This window comes from Dendrobates tinctorius, unplaced genomic scaffold, assembly GCF_039654945.1.
Source record: "Dendrobates tinctorius isolate UK_male_01 unplaced genomic scaffold, ASM3965494v1 ptg000127l, whole genome shotgun sequence".
NCBI lineage: Eukaryota > Metazoa > Chordata > Amphibia > Anura > Dendrobatidae > Dendrobates > Dendrobates tinctorius.
Window position 1 is genome coordinate 10,890,962 of NW_027361795.1, and position 21,051 is coordinate 10,912,012.

The 21,051-nt window shown below is 43.2% G+C and overlaps 1 protein-coding gene across 3 annotated transcripts in view; it reads right to left on the minus strand.

Annotated features, from left to right (window-relative positions):
• Nucleotides 1–3,876: 3,876 nt before the first annotated feature.
• The window catches only part of LOC141047414 (uncharacterized), a 97,858-nt gene continuing 80,683 nt past the window's right edge, over nucleotides 3,877–21,051 (minus strand). For 2 of the 3 annotated variants that reach the window (XM_073542496.1, XM_073542493.1), the window contains exons 15-17: nucleotides 12,442–12,683; nucleotides 10,491–10,599; nucleotides 3,877–7,123 (exon numbers count right to left, since the gene is read on the minus strand). The gene's annotated coding sequence lies outside the window, so the exon portion shown is untranslated. The remainder of the gene's footprint in view (nucleotides 7,124–10,490; nucleotides 10,600–12,441; nucleotides 12,684–21,051) is intronic. The other variant, XM_073542494.1, reaches the window with a different exon arrangement.

Below are 21,051 nucleotides of genomic sequence, written 5' to 3' on the forward strand. Positions count from 1 at the left end.
ATTTGGCTCTATGTCATCCCCTTTCTCAATTTTCAGAGGTTACGAGGCAGGGATATTCTTTATCCCCCTTATTGTTTAATATTGCCCTAGACGCTCTACTTAGATATCTGGAGATAATTCCTTCCTTTGAGGGAATTGGGATAGGCCACCATACACTCACGTCCTTGGCATTCACCGATGACATACTACTCATGATGGCCAATCCTAAGAAGTCCATTCCTTTCATAATGGAAGCTTTCCATGAGTTTGGAGAAATCTCGGGATTCCGCATAAATTTTAACAAATCCAAGGCTTTAGCGATCTTCAGGGATGCTCAACAAAGGTGGCCCTTTCCTTTTCCATTTCAGTGGGGGCATGGTTCTTTACGATATCTTGGTATTCTTCTACCCTCCAACCCACATACTATTTACCAACTTAATATCCGACCCGTAATATCTGCCATTACTCAGGAAATACAATCTTTGGCGTCTTTTAAATTATCTTTCGCGGGTAATGCTCACCTTATTAAAATGGTTTCCTTCCATAAAATACTCTTCCTTTTGCAAACGCTACCTATTCTATTATCTAAAGCTGATGATCAAATCCTAACTAAGATTTTTCAACAATTTATATGGGGCTTGAGGGGGAGATCTAGGATCAGTATTTTTAAATTGCAACAGGCAAAATCTTTGGGGGGGCCTCAATTTTCCAAATTTAAGATTGCATAGCGTTGCAGCTATTTTCAGACATTCTCTTGATTAGATTTGGGCCCATACTAAATTTACCAACATCCCATTAGATGAAGCAATGTCTGGACCAATCAGTCTTCCTGCCTTACTCCATTTACAACAAAATAGAGTTCCTGCTGCAAACAGGGATAATCCTCTGCTATGGTCCATGGTATTGCCATGGCATCATGCTAGAAGGATCAGCGGACTAGACCCTTATACCTGTTTTCCTTCCCTTTCAAGGTAACCCTTTCTTTTTACAAGGAAGACCACCCCTAATTTACAGAGTGCCGGGGGAGAGAGGGTGCAGACTGGTCTGCGATCTTCTGACAACTGCTCAATGTCCTCTTTCTCAGAAGGGTATTTTCTCCAAGTATTCAGTCTTAGTGGGTAATATTTTTATTACTACTCAGATTAAACGTTATGTTGACTAGGTCTTCCGAGGCATACCAGACAGTGTCAGAACCTGTCCTCTCCATCTGATCTCCCTTGGCACTCGTGCAGGAGTTTATTCGCTAAGTCTTATCTATAAATCAATCAAATCTTCTATTTCATGGTCAGATTCTTCATCAGGCCCGGGCAGATGGGTATCACAACTATGTAATTATAGACTGAATAATCTTTTGAAAGCCACTCTACGTTGAAACTCTTTACTGCCATATGACAGCTACTCAACTATGGCCCTCATGATTTTCCATAGGGCTTACATCTCCCCGGAGGTCAAATCTAGGATGTCTCTATCGGCTAATCCCTCTTGTCCCAAATGTTTACACTCTTCAGCTGACAGCTTTCATTGTCTCTGGGATTGTCCAAAGATACAGGAGGTTTGGGATATGTTTCTTCACCATCTTACCAACACCTTCAACATTCACTTTACATTATCTCCGGAATGGGCGTTATTTAATATTCTCCCACGGGATCAACTATTCGGACTCTCTGCTCAGCAACGACGTGTTTAACTATTTGGGCGGCAGCTACCCGCAAGAGTATTCTGCATTTGTGTGCACAGGACGCAACCCCTTCACTAAATCTAATTTCTTCAAAGGTAACATTTGTTTAAAATGGATTGGTTTGAGTCTATCTAATATACTGTATAAAACTCAAAGTGTGTATGTATGTGTGCATGTATGTATGTATGTGTGTATGTCCAGGATAGGCATCCGCACCGTCGCAGCTACAGACACAAAATTTGGCACAGTCACACGTCTGGACCCCGAGAGCGTCCTAAGCTACTGTATGTTGTGAGGCGAAATTTAAACCCCGTGCGTTCCAATTCACCAATTTTGCCCCTATCTACATACTGGGGGAAAAAGTATGTGCGCGTCGTGCCCCGCCCCTCATTATGATGTCATAATGCCCCTATTTGCATACTGGGGAAACAGTGTGTGCATATCAAGCCCCGCCCCTCATTATGATGTCACAATGGTTGCCATGGCGACGCCGAAGTCATCATAGGTTGCAAGCCCTGCCACAGCTCATTATGATGTCATAATGGTTGACTATGGGGCACTGGACTATGGGATGGAGGATATGTATATGGGCACGGGACTATGGGATGGAGGATGTGTGATGGGTATATGGGCACTGGACTATGGGATAGAGGATATGTTTGACGGGTATATGGGCACGGGACTATGGGATGGAGGATATGTATATGGGCACGGGACTATGGGATGGAGGATGTGTTATGGGTATATGGTCACTGGACTATAGGATGGAGGATATCTATGACTGGTATATGGGCACGGGACTATGAGATGGCAGATGTGTATGATTGGTATATGGGCACGGGACTATGGGATGGAGGATATGTATGATGGGTATATGGGCATGGGACTATGAGGTGAAGGATGTGTGATGGGTATATGGGCACTCGACTATGGGATGGCGAATATGTATGATGGGTATATGGGCATGGAACTATGGGATGGAGAATATGTATGATGGGTATATGGGCATGGGACTATGGGATGGAGAATATGTATGATGGGTATATGGGCACGGGACTATGGGATAGAGGATATGTATGATGGGTATATGGGCATGGGACTATGAGATGGCGGATATGTATGATGGGTATATGGGCACGGGACTATGGGATGGAGGATATGTATGATGGGTATATGGGCAGGGCATGGGACTATGAGGTGAAGGATGTGTGATGGGTATATGGGCACTTGACTATGGGATGGCGAATATGTATGATGGGTATATGGGCATGGAACTATGGGATGGAGAATATGTATGATGGGTATATGGGCATGGGACTATGGGATGGAGAATATGTATGATGGGTATATGGGCACGGGACTATGGGATAGAGGATATGTATGATGGGTATATGGGCATGGGACTATGAGATGGCGGATATGTATGATGGGTATATGGGCACGGGACTATGGGATGGAGGATATGTATGATGGGTATATGGGCAGGGCATGGGACTATGAGGTGAAGGATGTGTGATGGGTATATGGGCACTTGACTATGCGATGGCGAATATGTATGATGGGTATATGGGCATGGAACTATGGGATGGAGAATATGTATGATGGGTATATGGGCATGGGACTATGGGATGGAGAATATGTATGATGGGTATATGGGCATAGGACTATGGGATAGAGGATGTGTGATGGGTATATGGGCACGGGACTATGGGATGGAGGATAATTATAATTTTCTATAACTAACCACAGTTAGTTACTATGCCCGGGCAGCGCCGGGCTCTTCAGCTAGTACTTCATAAAGAAAGTCATACGGAACGTTTTTTCCTCACACGGTCCTCCTTTATTGATCTGCAACCACTATCGGTGCTTCAAGCATTACATGGTTGCTTTCAATTCACCGATTGGTATATGAGAGAGCTTATATCTGGTAACACACCTATTAGGCTTACCTGATTAAACCTGCAGGGTTTCAGACGTGCCTGGGGGGGTTGTTGGGGTCCGGACTAACTGTTATACTGAATAACCCTGTCTTCTTTTGAATCTTTCAAGCTACACTTTGTGGATATTATGTCCTTCTTTGTTTTTTTTATGCTATGTATGTTACTGACTCTTATCTTGTTTGCAGACGGTTATACATAAATATTAGAAAAAAAAAAAGAAAATACCCAATAATGGCACCATTCTAAAAACTACACACCTCAAGGTACTCAAAACCACATTCAAGACGTTTATTAACCCTTCAATTGCTTCACAGGAATTTTTGGAATGTGGAAGGAAAAAATAAACATTCACCCTTCTTTCACAAAAATTTTCCTTTAGACCTACTTTTTTTTTTTTGTTTTTACTTTTGAAAGGGTAACAGGAGAAAATGGACCATACATTTTGTTGTGCAATGTCAACTGAGCATGCCGATACCCCATATGTGTGGGAAATCTACTGTTTGGGCACATGGCAGCGCTCGGAAGGTAAGGAGCACCATTTGACTTTTTGAATGTAAAATATGCTGGAATAATTAGCAGTTGCCATGTTGCGTTTGGAGAGCCCACGATGTGCCTAAACAGTGGAAAACCCCAACAAGTGACACCATTTTGGAAACTAGACCCATTAGGAAAGTTATCTAGATGTGTATTGAGCAGCTTGAACCCACAAGTGCTTCACAGAAGCCTATAAGCCTATAACGTAAAGCTCTGGAAATTAAAAAAAAAAAATCAAATTTCTCCCAAATAAATCTTTTTTAGCTCCAAATTGTGCATTTACATAAGGGTAAAAAAAGAAATTGCACCCTGCAATTTGTTGTGCAAATTCTCCCGAGTACGCCGATACCCAATATGTGGAGGAAAACAACTGTTTGGGAGCACGGCAGGGATTGGAAGGGAAGGAGCGTCATTTGACTTTTGGAATGCAAAATTTGATGGAATAATTAGCGGACGTCATGTCGCAATTGAAGAGCCCCTGATGTGCCTAAACAGTGGAAATACCTCACAAAGTGACACCATTTTGGAAACTAGTCTCCTTTGGAACCTTATCTAGATGTATATTGAGCACCTTGAACCCCCAGGTGCTTCACAGAAGTTTATAACGTTAAGCTGTGAAAATAAAAAAGTCACATTTTTCTCACAACATTTTTTTTTTAGCTACACATTTTGTATTTTCATAAGGATAAAAGGAGAAAATGGACCCCAAAATTTGTTGTGCAATTTCTCCTGAGTTCAATTGATCCCTCATATGTGGTCAAAAACTACTTCTGAGGCACATTGCAAAGCTCAGAAGGGAAGTAGCACCATATTAGAGTGCAGATTTTGCTGCACTTGTTTGAGGATGCCATGTTACACTGACAGAGCCCCTGAGGTGCCAGAACAGCAGAACCCCTCCATAAATGACCCCATTTTACCAAATAAACCTCTTAATGAATTTATCTAGGGGTACAGTGATTATATTGACACCACAAGTGTGTCACAAACTTTTACACCATTGGGCAGTGAAGAAAAATTAATTTACATTTTTACCACGAAGATTGTGTGTTAGCCCCAAGGTTTACATTTTCACACTGGGAAATGGGTAAAATTGGCACCAGAATTTGTCACACAGTTTTGGCTTTTTTTACAGTGTTCACTGAAGGGTTAATTAGTGGGACAGTTTTATAGAGCAGGTCGTTACGGATGCGGTGATACCAAATATGTGTACTTTTATTTATTTTTTTTTAATTTACATAAATAAATGCATTTATTGGTAAAAAAAAAAATTTTTTTTCTTTATTTGGGGATTTAAAAAAAAAAAAAAATTTACACATTTTTTTTTTAATTTTATCACATTGTCCCAGTATGGGACTTTACTATTTTACAGCAGATAGCTGATCTGACACACTGCATTGCAGAATATCAGATCAGGATCTGACAGGCAGGGAAGGAGGTATGCCGGCGCCTGCTCTCAGCAGGCGCTCACAAGCCACTTTCCCTGGAGGACTCGGAAGGACTTCGCAGCCATGTTGGTGCTGGGATCGCATTGCGTTGTTCTGGTGGGAGCACGCAGGGAGCCCCCTCCCTGCACAGTGCTTCTCTGGCACTTCTGACAGCGGCATCAGAGGGGTTAAATGCCCACGATTGGTGCTAGCACCAATCGTGGGCATTGCTGCGGGGTGTCAGCTGTCACATACAGCTGACCCCTGCATGCAATCGCCGCAGTGTTCTTCGTGAGGCCGCACAATCGCGGCTCCATATTAGTACTGCTCTTTGCGTGAATGCACCTCCCACAGAGCAGTACTAGTACGGCGCATGTCATGAAGGGGTTAAAATATGTCTTTTTGATCACTTTTTATTCATTTTTTTTTATGAGTTCTCATGATGCAAATGCTACATTTTTGCCCTGTTTCGTACTACTATTTTTTTTTCTGTTTTTGCTGAATGGAATAAATAATATGACCGTTTAATATATTCGGTGGTTCCGAACGTGGCAAAACCAATGTATTTTTGTGTATCTTTTTGTTTTATCACAAAGGCTGCGTTTTTAGTGGCGAATAGGCTTTTCATTATTTTTCTGCACAATTTTTTTTCCATATTTTATGTAACTATTTTTTACTTTTTGACTTAGTCCCACTGTGGGACACATATATTTTTTACTTTGATCTATGGTATTCTGCATTGCAGTACTCGTTTACTGCAGGAATGGAGACCTGTCAGTACCTCACTGACTAAGCATGTTAGACTCTACTTATAGCAGGATCTTACGAACAACCGTACTCTAGGGTCATCAGATGACCTCAGGGTACCATGGAACCCCCCAATTACGATTGTGGGTGGTCGATCCTGTAAAATGGGGTCCTTCAACCCTCTTTTAACCACTTAATTTAAGGGGTTAATTGGCCCCGATCGGTTCCAAAACTGTCCAGGGCCGATACCGCAGGGTAACAGATGTCATGTACAGCAATCGTCTGCGGGGTGGAGCTATTTACTTATTTCTGATTGCTGTCTTAAATAATAACGGGGTTAAACATTTTGCATACAGAGAACAGCACCAACATCACTAGTAGAGCTCTCATCATTCATCTCTACACCAGCGCCTTTGCTTCCTTCCTGACTTATACTGTAAAGAAAGTGACGTAACCAATTCTTACACAACATAACATTCATTTTTGTCATTTTACATTTGATTATCGTCATAAGGAACAAAGAGCAAGAGATCTAGCCCCGGTGTAATGTCCTTTGCACTGGCTCGTTAATGGTCTCCGGATTCACAGTAACACCATCTGTATCTGCAATGTCTTCTTGCTTGTCCTTCTCATGGGGGTCCGAGCTGTATTGTGACCAGTAAGTGATACACCCCCTTCATCTGCTGATGTGTCCATTGTTCTACAACTTTACTGTTCTGGATCACAGCGATTTTATCTGCATTCTGAATGATGGACCGGCAGCAAGCGATGACGATGCATGGGCGACCTTCCCCAGCATTGTCCAAAGCTTCCTCTACAACCTGAGGGGGAGAGAAACATTACATTGTTACAGATACAAAGAATATAACACAGAGATCAGAATGAAAAAGCATAAAAAATAGCACAACTATTTAAATTATAACTATTGACCCAATTTTGGTGCTTTTACAGCTTTAATAACTCAGGGCCGCACTCTGGTTTGGCTGACAGCTATTATTGCTGCTGCTGGTCCATTGATTGACAAGTAGCAAAGAGTTTGGTTTTATGTAGGCAAACTATCCAATATTGGTGTGCAATCTGGAAATGCCAAGCTCACTTCCTAGACATTGGGACCAATGTATGCTCTGACCAAAATTGATCACTCTGCCCATATAACAGCATGGAACTTGCAAGCACCAAACTTTATGTCAATCAATACTAAAAGCAGATCTGCCAACAGATTTCAGAATAAAAAGTCTTTACGTTACAATATATAGATGAACTCGAACATGAAGCGCCATGGCAAGACAAGCCGCTGCATGGGATGTACCATCGACAGATAATAGAGGAGGCTGACATGGAGAAATCCTACTAATGGCTGGAGAAAGCTGGACTCCGAGACAGCACAGAGGCACTAATAATAGCCTCACAAGATCAAGCTCTAAGTACCAGATCCATAGAAGCAGGAATATACCACACAAGACAAGACCCAAGGTGCAGACTATGCAAACAAAAAAACCTCACAAACAGTCCAACACATAGTAACAGGACGCAAAATGCAAGCAGGAAAAGCGTATACCGAACGCCACAACCAAGTAGCGGGAATTATAGGCAGCAGTGTTTCTCAACTCCAGTCCTCAAGACCCACCAACAGGTCAAGGTTTCAGGATATCCTTAGCATTGCACAGGTGATTTCAACACCTGCTCAAGCATTAATTCCATCACCTGTGCAATAATAAGGAAATCCTGAAAACATGACCTGTTGGTGGGTCTTGAGGACTGGAGTTGAGAAACACTGATATACAGGAACATCTGCACAGCATACACACGTGGTCAAAATTGTTGGTACCCCTCGTTTAATGACAGAAAAACCCACAATGTTCACAGAAATAACTTGAATCTGACAGAAAAATAATACATAAAAAATCTATGAAAATGAACAAATGAAAGTCAGACATTGCTTTTCAACCATACTTCCACAGAATTTTAGAAAAAAAATAAAACTCATGAAATAGGCCTGGACCGAAATGATGGTACCACTGAAAATAATGTGACAAAAGGGACATGTTAAATTAAGGTGTGTCCACTAATCAGCATCACAGGTGTCTACAATCTTGGAATCAGTGAGTGGGTCTGTATAGAGGGCAACAGATACTCACTGTGCTGTTTGGTGACATGGTGTGTATCACACTCAACATTGACCAGAGGAAGGGAAGGAAAGAATTGTCTCAGGAGATTAGAAAGAAAATTTTAGACAAACATGTTAGGCTGGAGTCACATTGCGTTATGGCAGTCCGTTAGACGGACTACGTTACACCGCGGCATAACACGGTGTAACGCAGTCCGTTAACACTGCCATTGACCCCCATTGTCAGTTCGCAATGTGCCGTCATTCAGTGACGGAGCCTCGGACACGGGTAGCAGCGTCTGATTACAAGCCACAGAGCTTCTGGGAGAATGTCCTATGGACAGATGAGACAAAAATGGAACTTTTTGGCAAGGCACATCAGCTCTATGTTCACAGACGGAAAAATGAAGCATATCAAGAAAAGAACACTGTCCCTACTATGAAATATGGAGGAGGCTCTGTTATGTTCTGGGGCTGCTTTGCTGCATCTGGAACAGGGTGTCTAGAATCTGTGCAGGGCACAAATAAATCTCAAAACTATCAAGGGATTCTAGAGAGAAATGTGCTGTCCAGTGTCAGAAAGTTTAGTCTCAGTCACAGGTCATGGGTCTTGCAATAGGATAATGACCCGAAACACACAGCTAAAACACACAAGAATGGCTAAGATAAAAACATTGGACTATTCTGAAGTGACCTCCTATGAACCCTGACCTATATCCTATTGGGCATCTTTGGAAAGAGCTGAAGCATGTGTAATACCACGGTCGCCGGGGGGTAGCCTCATCAGCCGCTCCAGTACTCACTGTGCTGGAGGCTGCTCCATCCCAGGTACAATGCTCACTCCTATGGCTCAAAAGATTGGAGGCAGAGGCCGGGATAAACTTTAACAGTTCAACTTTATTTTCTTCAGGGCACAGCACATCCGAAACGCCATCAGGACTCTTAACGTGATACCAACAATACATCTTCATCTATAGCAGCACAGCAATTCTTCAGACACACTTGGGTGGACCACACAATAAACACGGAACAAGGAGCATGGTGAATGCGGCACTTCGTCTTCTCTTCTTGCAACCGACTACAGACCACGAAGGTAATCGTCTACTAAGTCGTAGTTCACCCCTTTACGGCAATGGTGATTCTGTCCGTACACTTGGCTAGTGGCCCACTCTACTACTTGATCAGCTCCACACACTGGCTGTCCTCTCGACAGGGACTCTTCTATTGGCCTCCCTAGCCCAACAGCTCCCAGACACAGGCTGACTTGTTCCACAGACTGGCTTCACTTCCACACCAGCTTCCAGCCCCTAGCTGACGGCGCCAGTGGCTCTCCCACTGGCTGCTGCTGTAGGCACAACTCTCCACTTCTCTGCTCTGGAATTCTGCCTCCACTTCAGTACCCGAGGCTACCCCTGGCTGCACTGACCCCAAGCAGGAAATCTATCTGCTCTAGTACCAGCTAACCACTCCTCTCATCTTAACCCCCTAGTGTTCTCCTAAATGGCCCCAACCTAAGTGTGCCCAGTGCCCACATCTAGTGTCCCTTTACCCTAACTACACTTATCTCTACATAGCTATCTAAATAATGTTATGTGGCCTCAAACACATATGTACATGTCAAGCATAACACGATAAAAACAATGACATCAATATTTACAGGGCTAGTCCCTGTCACCTTCTTACACATGCTGCCTGAAAATGGCAACCTTCAAACACGAGACAAATGGAGCAGTTTGCTCTTGTGGAGTGGGCCAAAATACCTGTCGAGAGATGCAGAAGTCTCATTGACAGTTACAGGAATCGTTTGCAGTGATTGCCTCAAAAGTTTGTGCAACAAAATATTAAGTTAAGGGTACCATCATTTCTGTCCAGGCCTATTTCATTAGTTTTATTTTTTCTTTTAATTCTGTGGAAGCATTGTTAAAAAGCAATGTCTGACTTTCATTTGTTTATTTTCATAGATTTTTGATTTATTATTACTTTTGTCAGATTCAAGTTATTTCTGTGACCATTGTTGGTTTTCTCAGTCATTAAACGAGGGGGACCAACAATTTATCTGATGAATAATAACTAATACTTACTTGTCATAAATATGGATAGTCGCTGGAACAGCACTTATAAAGCCAACTAATTTCCTGTTGGAAGAAACCACAGTGCCACTGGGACAACCAACCTGGAGGAGGCAGCGCCCTATAATAGATACACAGATATTACCATCAGAGATATTTTTGGATCATCTTTAGGTCTTAACAGATAATGCAGAGATTAAAAGAGGCATTCAAATGGTTAGTCAGCAGGGATCAGCACAAGCTCTGATTGCTGCTGTTAGAGGCAGGTGCTGGCTGTATAAGTAGGCCGACACCCACAGTGTATGGAGCAGGGTCAGCTCCTACTGTACACCTGAAATACTCTGCACATGTAAGGCGGATTCACAGAGGAGGCTGACGTAGTCTGTGGCATTTAAAATAGACATAAACAACCCCTTTAAGCACTATCCTCATGTGGAAACATCACACATCATGATTTCACCTAACTGATCCAGATATCAGTCATTAGGCTCCATTGGGGGCTGTCGGTATCTATTGTATGGCAAATCGGATTCTGCACTTGAATACTGGACCTGACCAAAATCAGGAGAGGATAGGCCACCATCAGGGGCACTCAGTAGTGCAACCTCAAGCTTTAGGCCTGTAACTTCCAGCAATCATTAGCATAAAAACAAAACGTCACTGGCCCCGATTTATAAAAGAATTTATGCCAGAAATCTGGAGTAAACACTTTGAAAAGTTGCTCATTTATTGTGCTTAGTTTGTGTTAAGGGTCAGTGCGCTTAACGAGATAACATATTTGTATTAAGAATTGTTTTGTGTTTCCGTTATCTGAGAGCCATAACTTTTTATTTTTCAGTTTATAGATGTCTCGTCTTTCGTGGCCCAAAGCCTGGATTTTTTTTATTAGTATCGAAAGTCAAAAGCTATAGACATAGTGATTCCAAATACAGCTGTGTTTTCTCTTTTTAAATCATAATGACAACCATCCATCTGAGTAAAGTTGTTTTGTTGGAACTGGATATGGACTCTGACTGTCATTGCGTGGTACTGAAAGGAAGAAGGCCCCAGCAGACCAGAGTGGACTCTGATGTGCAAGTTAAGTGAAAGACCAAGTGCATAACAGAAGGAACAATGTGTTTATGTGATGGTGGGCCAGGGTGCAACAGAGCAGCCACTGTTAGCCACGACTACTACAGCCCTGCCCCCCCGTTACACTAGCATGAACTATATATTATAATTTTCAGGAAAATGGTGGGTAATCTGAACCTTTAATATATGCATTTTTTCCTCATTGTTTTAGTCCCCCTAGTGAACTTGAACCTCTGACTGCTTCTATTGCAGTCTACTAGACGCTACTTCAAATCTGCACCAAAAACTAATCAAATAAGGGGGAAAATGCATTAAAAAAAACTCCCAGAAAAAGCAATAATTAGAGCAGATTGTTATTGTGTATTACGGTATTATGGTATTGACCCCTGCAGAAAACATGCTGATAAAAAGCAGGTGAAAAAAATGCCGTTTAGAATGCAGATTAAAAATGTAATTTATACTACTTGTGAATACGGATTTAGAGATTGCCTAGATTTTGACTGTATAACACATTTCTGGAGACAGATCCAAGCATGTGGTCCACACATCCACGTAGATGTATGATGGATGTCATCAAGGGGTTAATGTCCTTTCATTTACATTTAAAAGGTCATTACTCACTTTCTTTTTGTCCCTTTAATTTTGGAAATAGAGGGACATTGGATACACCTTGCTTTCCAATGCCAAAGAAGTATGACAGATAAGTCACATAATGGACACCGGTGGTGACAAAACAGACCCCAATGACTGACATTAGGGGCTCGCTGAGGTCTGCCAGGGTATCCATCATATTGATTAAATATTCAGGTCAAAAACAAATTAGTCTAAACTGGAGACTATGACACCAATGCGAACCTAACAATCTAATTACACGGAAACCTCGGCTGCTCACCATTGTAAAACCTCTGGGGAAAAGTCAAAGCGGAACATGTTGTCATGTTCTTTCACGTAATTCTCATTCAGTAAAGTTCTTTCCGCTGGATGGTGGATCCACGACAAGAGAAAGACCTACGTTCTTGAGAATCGGATGCAGAATCGGACTTGGTGCCCCCAGAATTTGGCTTTTCCTATTTTATGCTTTTTTTTCTTCTTCTTTTTAGCCTCAGGATCCCCAGTTTGACTTCAGTGTGATGACTATTCCAATAGAAATGTGATTTTCAAATGAAGTATTTTTACAATGAAATCCAAACAGCAAAAAAATTTATATATTTATATATATATATATATATATATATATATATATATATATATATACATACATACACACACACACTATGTATGTATATATATACTGCTCAAAAAAACAAAGGGAACACATCCTAGATATCAATGAATGGCAAATCTTTATTCATTACACATGTAATGCATTAAGAGCAATAAAACATAACAATGAGTATTACAAATTAAAATTAATATCCCATGAAGTGTGATTAACTTGGAGTTACATGGTGTTGTTTAAGTGTTCCCTTTATTTTTTGAGCAATATATATACAGTGGGGAAAAAAAGTATTTAGTCAGTCAGCAATAGTGCAAGTTCCACCACTTAAAAAGATGAGAGGCGTCTGTAATTTACATCATAGGTAGACCTCAACTATGGGAGACAAACTGAGAAAAAAAAAATCCAGAAAATCACATTGTCTGTGTTTTTTTCATTTTATTTGCATATTATGGTGGAAAATAAGTATTTGGTCAGAAACAAGCAATCAAGATTTCTGGCTCTCACAGACCTGTAACTTCTTCTTTAAGAGTCTCCTCTTTCCTCCACTCATTACCTGTAGTAATGGCACCTGTTTAAACTTGTTATCAGTATAAAAAGACACCTGTGCACACCCTCAAACAGTCTGACTCCAAACTCCACTATGGTGAAGACCAAAGAGCTGTCAAAGGACACCAGAAACAAAATTGTAGCCCTGCACCAGGCTGGGAAGACTGAATCTGCAATAGCCAACCAGCTTGGAGTGAAGAAATCAACTGTGGGAGCAATAATTAGAAAATGGAAGACATACAAGACCACTGATAATCTCCCTCGAGCTGGTGCTCCACGCAAAATCTCACCCCGTGGGGTCAGAATGATCACAAGAACGGTGAGCAAAAATCCCAGAACCACGCGGGGGGACCTAGTGAATGAACTGCAGAGAGCTGGGACCAATGTAACAAGGCCTACCATAAGTAACACACTACGCCACCATGGACTCAGATCCTGCAGTGCCAGACGTGTCCCACTGCTTAAGCCTGTACATGTCCGGGCCCGTCTGAAGTTTGCTAGAGAGCATTTGGATGATCCAGAGGAGTTTTGGGAGAATGTCCTATTGTCTGATGAAACCAAACTGGAACTGTTTGGTAGAAACACAACTTGTCGTGTTTGGAGGAAAAAGAATACTGAGTTGCATCCATCAAACACCATACCTACTGTAAAGCATGGTGGTGGAAACATCATGCTTTGGGGCTGTTTCTCTGCAAAGGGGCCAGGACGACTGATCCGGGTACATGAAAGAATGAATGGGGCTATGTATCGTGAGATTTTGAGTGCAAACCTCCTTCCATCAGCAAGGGCATTGAAGATGAAACGTGGCTGGGTCTTTCAACATGACAATGATCCAAAGCACACTACAAGGGCAAAGAAGGAGTGGCTTCGTAAGAAGCATTTCAAGGTCCTGGAGTGGCCTAGCCAGTCTCCAGATCTCAACCCTATAGAAAACCTTTGGAGGGAGTTGAAAGTCCGTGTTGCCAAGCGAAAAGCCAAAAACATCACTGCTCTAGAGGAGATCTGCATGGAGGAATGGGCCAACATACCAACAACAGTGTGTGGCAACCTTGTGAAGACTTACAGAAAACGTTTGACCTCTGTCATTGCCAACAAAGGATATATCACAAAGTATTGAGATGAAATTTTGTTTCTGACCAAATACTTATTTTCCACCATAATATGCAAATAAAATGAAAAAAAAAACAGACAAAGTGATTTTCTGGATTTTTTTTTCTCAGTTTGTCTCCCATAGTTGAGGTCTACCTATGATGTAAATTACAGACGCCTCTCATCTTTTTAAGTGGTGGAACTTGCACTATTGCTGACTGACTAAATACTTTTTTTCCCCACTGTATATATACACACACACACACACATATACAGTGCCTTGCGAAAGTATTCGGCCCCCTGGAACTTTTCAACCTTTTCCCACATATCATGCTTCAAACATAAAGATATCAAATGTAAAGTTTTGGTGAAGAATCAACAACAAGTGGAACACAATTGTGAAGTTGAGCTAAATTTATTGGTTATTTTAAATTTTCGTGGAAATCAAAAACTGAAAAGTGGGGCATGCAATATTATTCGGCCCCTTTACTTTCAGTGCAGCAAACTCACTCCAGAAGTTCATTGTGGATCTCTGAATGATCCAATATTGTCCTAAATGACTAGTAATGATAAATATAATCCACCTGTGTGTAATCAAGTCTCTGTATAAATGCACCTGCTCTGTGATAGTCTCAGGGTTCTGTTTGAAGCACAGAGAGCATCGTGAAGACCAAGGAACACAACAGGCAGGTCCATGATACTGTTGTGGAGAAGTTTAAAGCCGGATTTGAATACAAAATGATTTCCAAAACTTTAAACATCCCAAGGAGCACTGTGCAAGCGATCATATTGAAATGGAAGGAGAATACTACCACTGCAAATCTACCAAGACCCGTCTGTCCCTCTAAACTTTCATCTCAAACAAGGAGAAGACTGATCAGAGATGCAGCCAAGAGGTCCATGATCACTCTGGATGAACTGCAGAGATCTACAGCTGAGGTGGGACAGACATCAGTGACACAGAGCTGTCTCATTCACACAGCAGAGGCTTTGTCACAGAACAGATTACATCAGTGACTGCCATCCCCTGTGCAGATTAGAAGCTGCAGACCCCCATCACTGGCCATCACACAGTCTGTTCTCACTGCTGCCAGCAGCCGAGCCCCATCACTGCCAGCCCGAGCCCCATCACTGAGGCTGCTAGAGGGGGAGGATTTGTCACTGTGTGAGGAGGGCTTGTTCATGTGGACGGGGAGGGCCTATTGCTATTGAGGGTGGGGTTGTTGCTATAGAGGGCAGGTTTTTAGTAGAGTAGGAGGAAACGACCAGTTCTCATTTCAATGCCAGAACACACTCCTCCTTGGACCTTCTGATCAGAAGCAAGATAGTGATATCTAGAAAACCCTGCAAACTGGTGACAGAAGGTAAATTACTTATTGTCACCATTCTGCAGCCCAGATATGCACAGAGATTATGTGAAAAGCCCGAACAACCCCTTTAAGTTTTCCTTTTTAGACTTCACCCTTTGCAATGCGGTGGTGAGACCCTTGGCAAGAAAACATGCAGCTCATATGGATTTTGATAAGGATCTATAGGAAAAATAAATTGCCAAAATTAGATTTTTCTTTTACTACAAAAACAAAGCTTAAAAAAATTATTTTGTGCCGTCATATCTTATTTAAATTTTTACATTGATTGAGCTTTCTCATTATGAACTTTAATTTTTTTGGCACTAACTCTAGGGTAAAAAAGACTTTCTGATCTTTTTTAAATTTTTTTTTGGGAGGTGAAGTGTCCCAAAAAAAATTAAATGTTGACATTTTTTTCACCGCATAGTATAAATAAGTTTTATATAGTCAGACTGTTATAGATAATTGATAACAAATGGCTTTTATTTTTTACATTTTTTTAACAATATTGTAGAAACTGTAAAATTGCAATGAAACCCGGCCACAGGCTCACAAACATAGATAGACATGAAGGCCTTCATCAGGATTGGTTGCAGAGGGGCATGCCTATTGGTGATGGAATGGACACTCCGCCTCTCCAGTATTGAACCGCCTATATGCTGCTGTCACAATTGACTGCAGTATCTAAGGGTGGTTTCACATTAGCGTTTAAGGCCGCAGCGTCGGCCTGCGCACGGCCGCCGCTAAGCCCCGCCCCCTGCTGCACCTTTGCCGGTAGCTCCGCCTACAGGCGCATGACGCTGCATGCGTCCCCTATCTTTAGCACTGGGGACGCAGGCCGTGCGCAGGTATGCGTTTGGCGGCACACGCGTCCTTTTGACGGTGCGCCGAGCGCACCAAATTGCAACAGGTTGCGTTTGGTGCTGGTCGGCGCACCCGTCAAAAGGACGCATGCGCCGCCAAATGCATACCTGCGCACGGCCTGCGTCCCCAGTGCTAAAGATAAGGGACGCAGGATGCATGCAGCGTCATGCGCCCGTAGGCGGAGCTACCGGCGGAGGCGCGGCAGGGGGCGGGGCTTAGTGGCGGCCGTGCGCAGGCCAACGCTGCGGCCTTAAATGCTAATGTGAAACCACCCTAAGAGGCTAAACTGCGATGTTCACAGCTAACTCCAATCCCAGCAGTTACAATTGGGCGTCCGCTGAATAAGGATGCTTTCACATTGCGTTCTGTGCCGCATCAGGGTATACGCCCCAAATCACTGCAAAACCAGGGTCCAGGTGCATGCGCCACAGACTTTAATTGTCATGGGTCAGTAGGGGGAAAACAGGAGACGTGGAACCTGAGCCCCTGAACTGCCCCTCAGGCTAAGGAGGCCCTTACTCTCCTTAACTTGGGGTTACACTTGATGGTAGTGAGGCCCAAGTCCCCAACCTGTCCCTATCTCCTGTTTAGCCCTGAGCTAAACCCCAAACCCCCTCCCCAGGAGGTGAAACAGGGAAAACATTTACTGCACCAAATAACCAACAAGGAAAGATACAACAGACACCTAAGGGTAAAATAAACTAAAAAACAAGACTTAGCTTCTCTCTGCTGCTAATGCTCCGAGCAGCAGAGTAAGGCACCAGAACAAGGGGATAGCTGGAGCTCCACTGCAACACAGCCTGCTCCTGAGTCCAGCTTGGTTGGTCTCCAAATGAATATCACCAACAGTGAGTGCAGCACCTGATGACCCTTTATAGGAAGGAGGGAGTGGTCACACCTGCTGACTGACTAACATGTAGTAACACCAGCGGCCACCGGGGGTGGGAAACCCAGCAGCAGACTCACTAAACTTGTAGTAACACTAGCGGCCACCTGGGGCAAAAACCAATATTAACCCCCGAGGACCAGAAAAGAAAAAGGTTTATATACGAGAGTCCAGACTTTGACACAGATCCAAAAATGGATCGTGACAGTAATGTTGACTGCAGAACGAACGTACGACCTGCCGTCCATAATTTTTGGGAATGTACGCCTACAGGAGGCAGACACTCAGACATAGACTGTGACATGTGACACCAGAACAATCCCAGTAAAGCCACAGAAGACCTTGTGCCAATAATATTAACCCCTGTCATACATTTGGCGGTGTGATAAGTCACGACAGATAACTCGCCATGAGAACCAGCCTTAGATTTTCAGCTGATGTTTACCTTCTAGCAATGTTGATTCCACCTACATCTAACAGGGTCGTTCCATCACACAGACAATAATCTGAGCGATCACATTAAAGCCTCAGATCTGCTTCTGAAAATCTCCAGCAATCAACTGATTTTTTGGCAAAAGTTACCCTTAGTTACTTGCGTTCCAAACAGCGGCCACTACAGGGGAAATGTGGTGTTACATCTGGCCATTCCTATAAAAGGCACAATAAACATACTCACATTGTATAGTGATTACCTTCTTAGATAAAACCATTGTGATTAAGTACAGTTATTTAGGAATTCATTGATAATGACTTTTTTTGTGATTTTTGGTATCGGTATTGATGGTTTGACAGACAGTCTAATGTGTATGGGGGACCTCGATAGATGATTCAGCCTGCAGATCATTTTACTCTGTAAACATATTCCTCCAGAAACGTTGGAGCATTTCAGAGAGAAGAATGCCAGATTGTAATTGTGCAGTAAGGCCGGTGTCACACTAGAGAGAAATACGGACGAGTGAGAGGCGTAAAAACCACGCATTGCACGCGGACCAATGATTTTCTATGGGGCAGCTTCCATCAGCCGTATATTTCTTGCGCATATTTTACGGTCCGTGCCAATCGCAGCATGCTGCGATTGTCAGCGTATTCCGCCTGCATCTCATCTGATCATTATACAATAAGCTTGTATATTAATATTATATAATTATCAGTATTCTATGAAGCCAAGGCAGAGACTGCAGTAGACTTCAATCCCGAGAACCATAACAACTAATCGGAACCTGCAAACATTTTGTGGCTGATGGGCAACGGAAACTATCCTCTTTTCCTAACCACCTAAATGCTGCTGTCACAATTGACAGTGGCATCTAAGAGGTAAAACTGTTGCAAACAGAGCTAGTTCAGATCACAACAATTACACACTGGTGCCAGTTGTAAAACAGAGACGGCATCTGCACTGTATGGAGCAGGATCAGCTCCCAAGCCTGCTCCATACACATCCGCTGTACAGGACGGTCAATGTCGCCAAAAGACTAAATGGATTGTCCAGGACTTAGGTGGTAGTCCGACACATGTCCGCTCCATACAATGTGTAGTAGGCTGCCTTGGGTAAAGACATAATAGCTTCCTGGTCCCTTCACGCTTGTTTCTTCTCAAATCTTTGACTGCTAATGTGCATCTTTGTTTCCCAACACATCCTTTTTGCTATCCTTTTAACTAATTTCAACAAAATTTTGTTTCTGTGATGGCACCCCAATATCTTAGCAATTTCAGGAGAGCTGCATGCTCTGTAAAAATTGTCACAATTTTTGACTTATCTCATTATTAAACACAACTTAAGATGATCATCCTGCTTGTATCCTGTACCTGACGCCTTGTTACTGTGACACACCCAGCGGCATTCAGTGCCTCTGGATACCGGGCCCCCCTGGACCCCCGTGGGAAAATGCAGGACAGCTCTGGTGAGCTGGTAGCTGGAAAAGCCGGGACGGGCGGCGGGGCCTGCACGAGGCGGCGGCCATCTTAGACGCGCGCTCTGTCAGTGAGAGCTGCCGCGGCATCCAGCTTCCATTGCTGCAGCATTACCGGGTGGTGATCTACATCCTGAGAAACTGATGGGATACGCGGTGAGTGCCCTGGAAAAATTGGGCCCTGCGTTTCCCCCCTCCTATTGATAGACTCACTTCTGTTGGCGCTATTACTGTGGGGACTTCTGCTCCCCCCACCGCTGCTGTCTCTGCGGATCTCTCCCCCTCCCAGTCACAAGAAGCCTTATTGATATAATACCAGGCATCGCCCTCACTGATTTATGTGACCCCCTCTGCATGGAAGCTGCTCCCTGGCCATAAGCATTAAATTTTGCCCTGCTGTGCTTAAAATTGGAGGGGAAGAAACCCCGAAGTATGCACCTCTAGCTATCCTGGTGCGCTGCACCGCCATTGATTAGATCTAAAGGATCAGCAGCAGAAAAACTAAAAGAGTTTGCCAGACCCAACCCCTCTGAAAATGCATGGTCTTCCAGAAACAATCCTCTACAAGTTCAGCGTAAAAATCATCTCTCTGGAGGTGAGGAGGAGAATGAGCAGGAAGAACTGACCATTAAACAAGCATCTGAACAGTTGATGCAGGCCATCTCCCTAACCAGGACATCCCTGACAGGGAAAATAGAGGACGTTTATATTGAAGTGGGGAGACTTCGTCAAGATATGCAGGCCATGAGGAGACGCATTACGGAAGTGGAGACAAGAGTGTCCCAGGTAGAGGACACCATTACACCTATGGAGGCCAAGTTAACAAAGGTGGCGGGCTCTATGAACGCTTGGAGGCAGAAGGCGGACGATCTGGAGAATAGAATGAGTATTTAATGATTTATCCGGCCCGGCTCCGGGTTGTCCACGGGGGTACCTCTGTGCTTTTCATGGATCCAGCAGAGGTGACTGAATGGCTGCGGTCCCATAAGGGATCCCCTGCAAAGGAATCCTAATGTGCCTACTGTTAACCTGAATCCCTCAACTAAAGGCCTAATTGGGACTTCCTCAGCGGGTTTCCAGTCACCAACAATACCGGACACTGTGTTCAGTGATGGTATCCCCTTGTCTGTTTTTTGATAGGGGCATGGGACTCTGCTCCTATATTGTTAGGTTCTTATTCTGCCTTCCTTTTTTCAAAAGTTTTAGTTTTAATTATTATTTAGGTAAAAGTCGCAGCCAACGGCAGTCCTGTTATCTATGTGATGTCTCTAAATTTTGCTCGGGCACCAATATGCATCATATCCATATAAGAAAAAATGGGTTCTGAATTAATATGCATGACCTGGAATGTGAGAGGTATCAAAACTCCCTGGAAGAAAATTAAGGTGTTCTCGCAGATTAGGCAATATCGCCCTCACATTCTGGCTTTGGTTGAGACACACCTGACCAGAGACACAGCTCGGTGTGTGCAAAAACCGCGGGTACAATGGTTTATTCATGCATTTCATACCAGCTATTCAAGAGGGGTTTCACTACTAATATATAAGGACGTTAGGTGGGAGGCCAGGCTCGGAGGGATCCTGAGGGGCGTTTCGTGTTTGTGAATGCACTCAATATTCTATGTATTAAATCCCCCTCC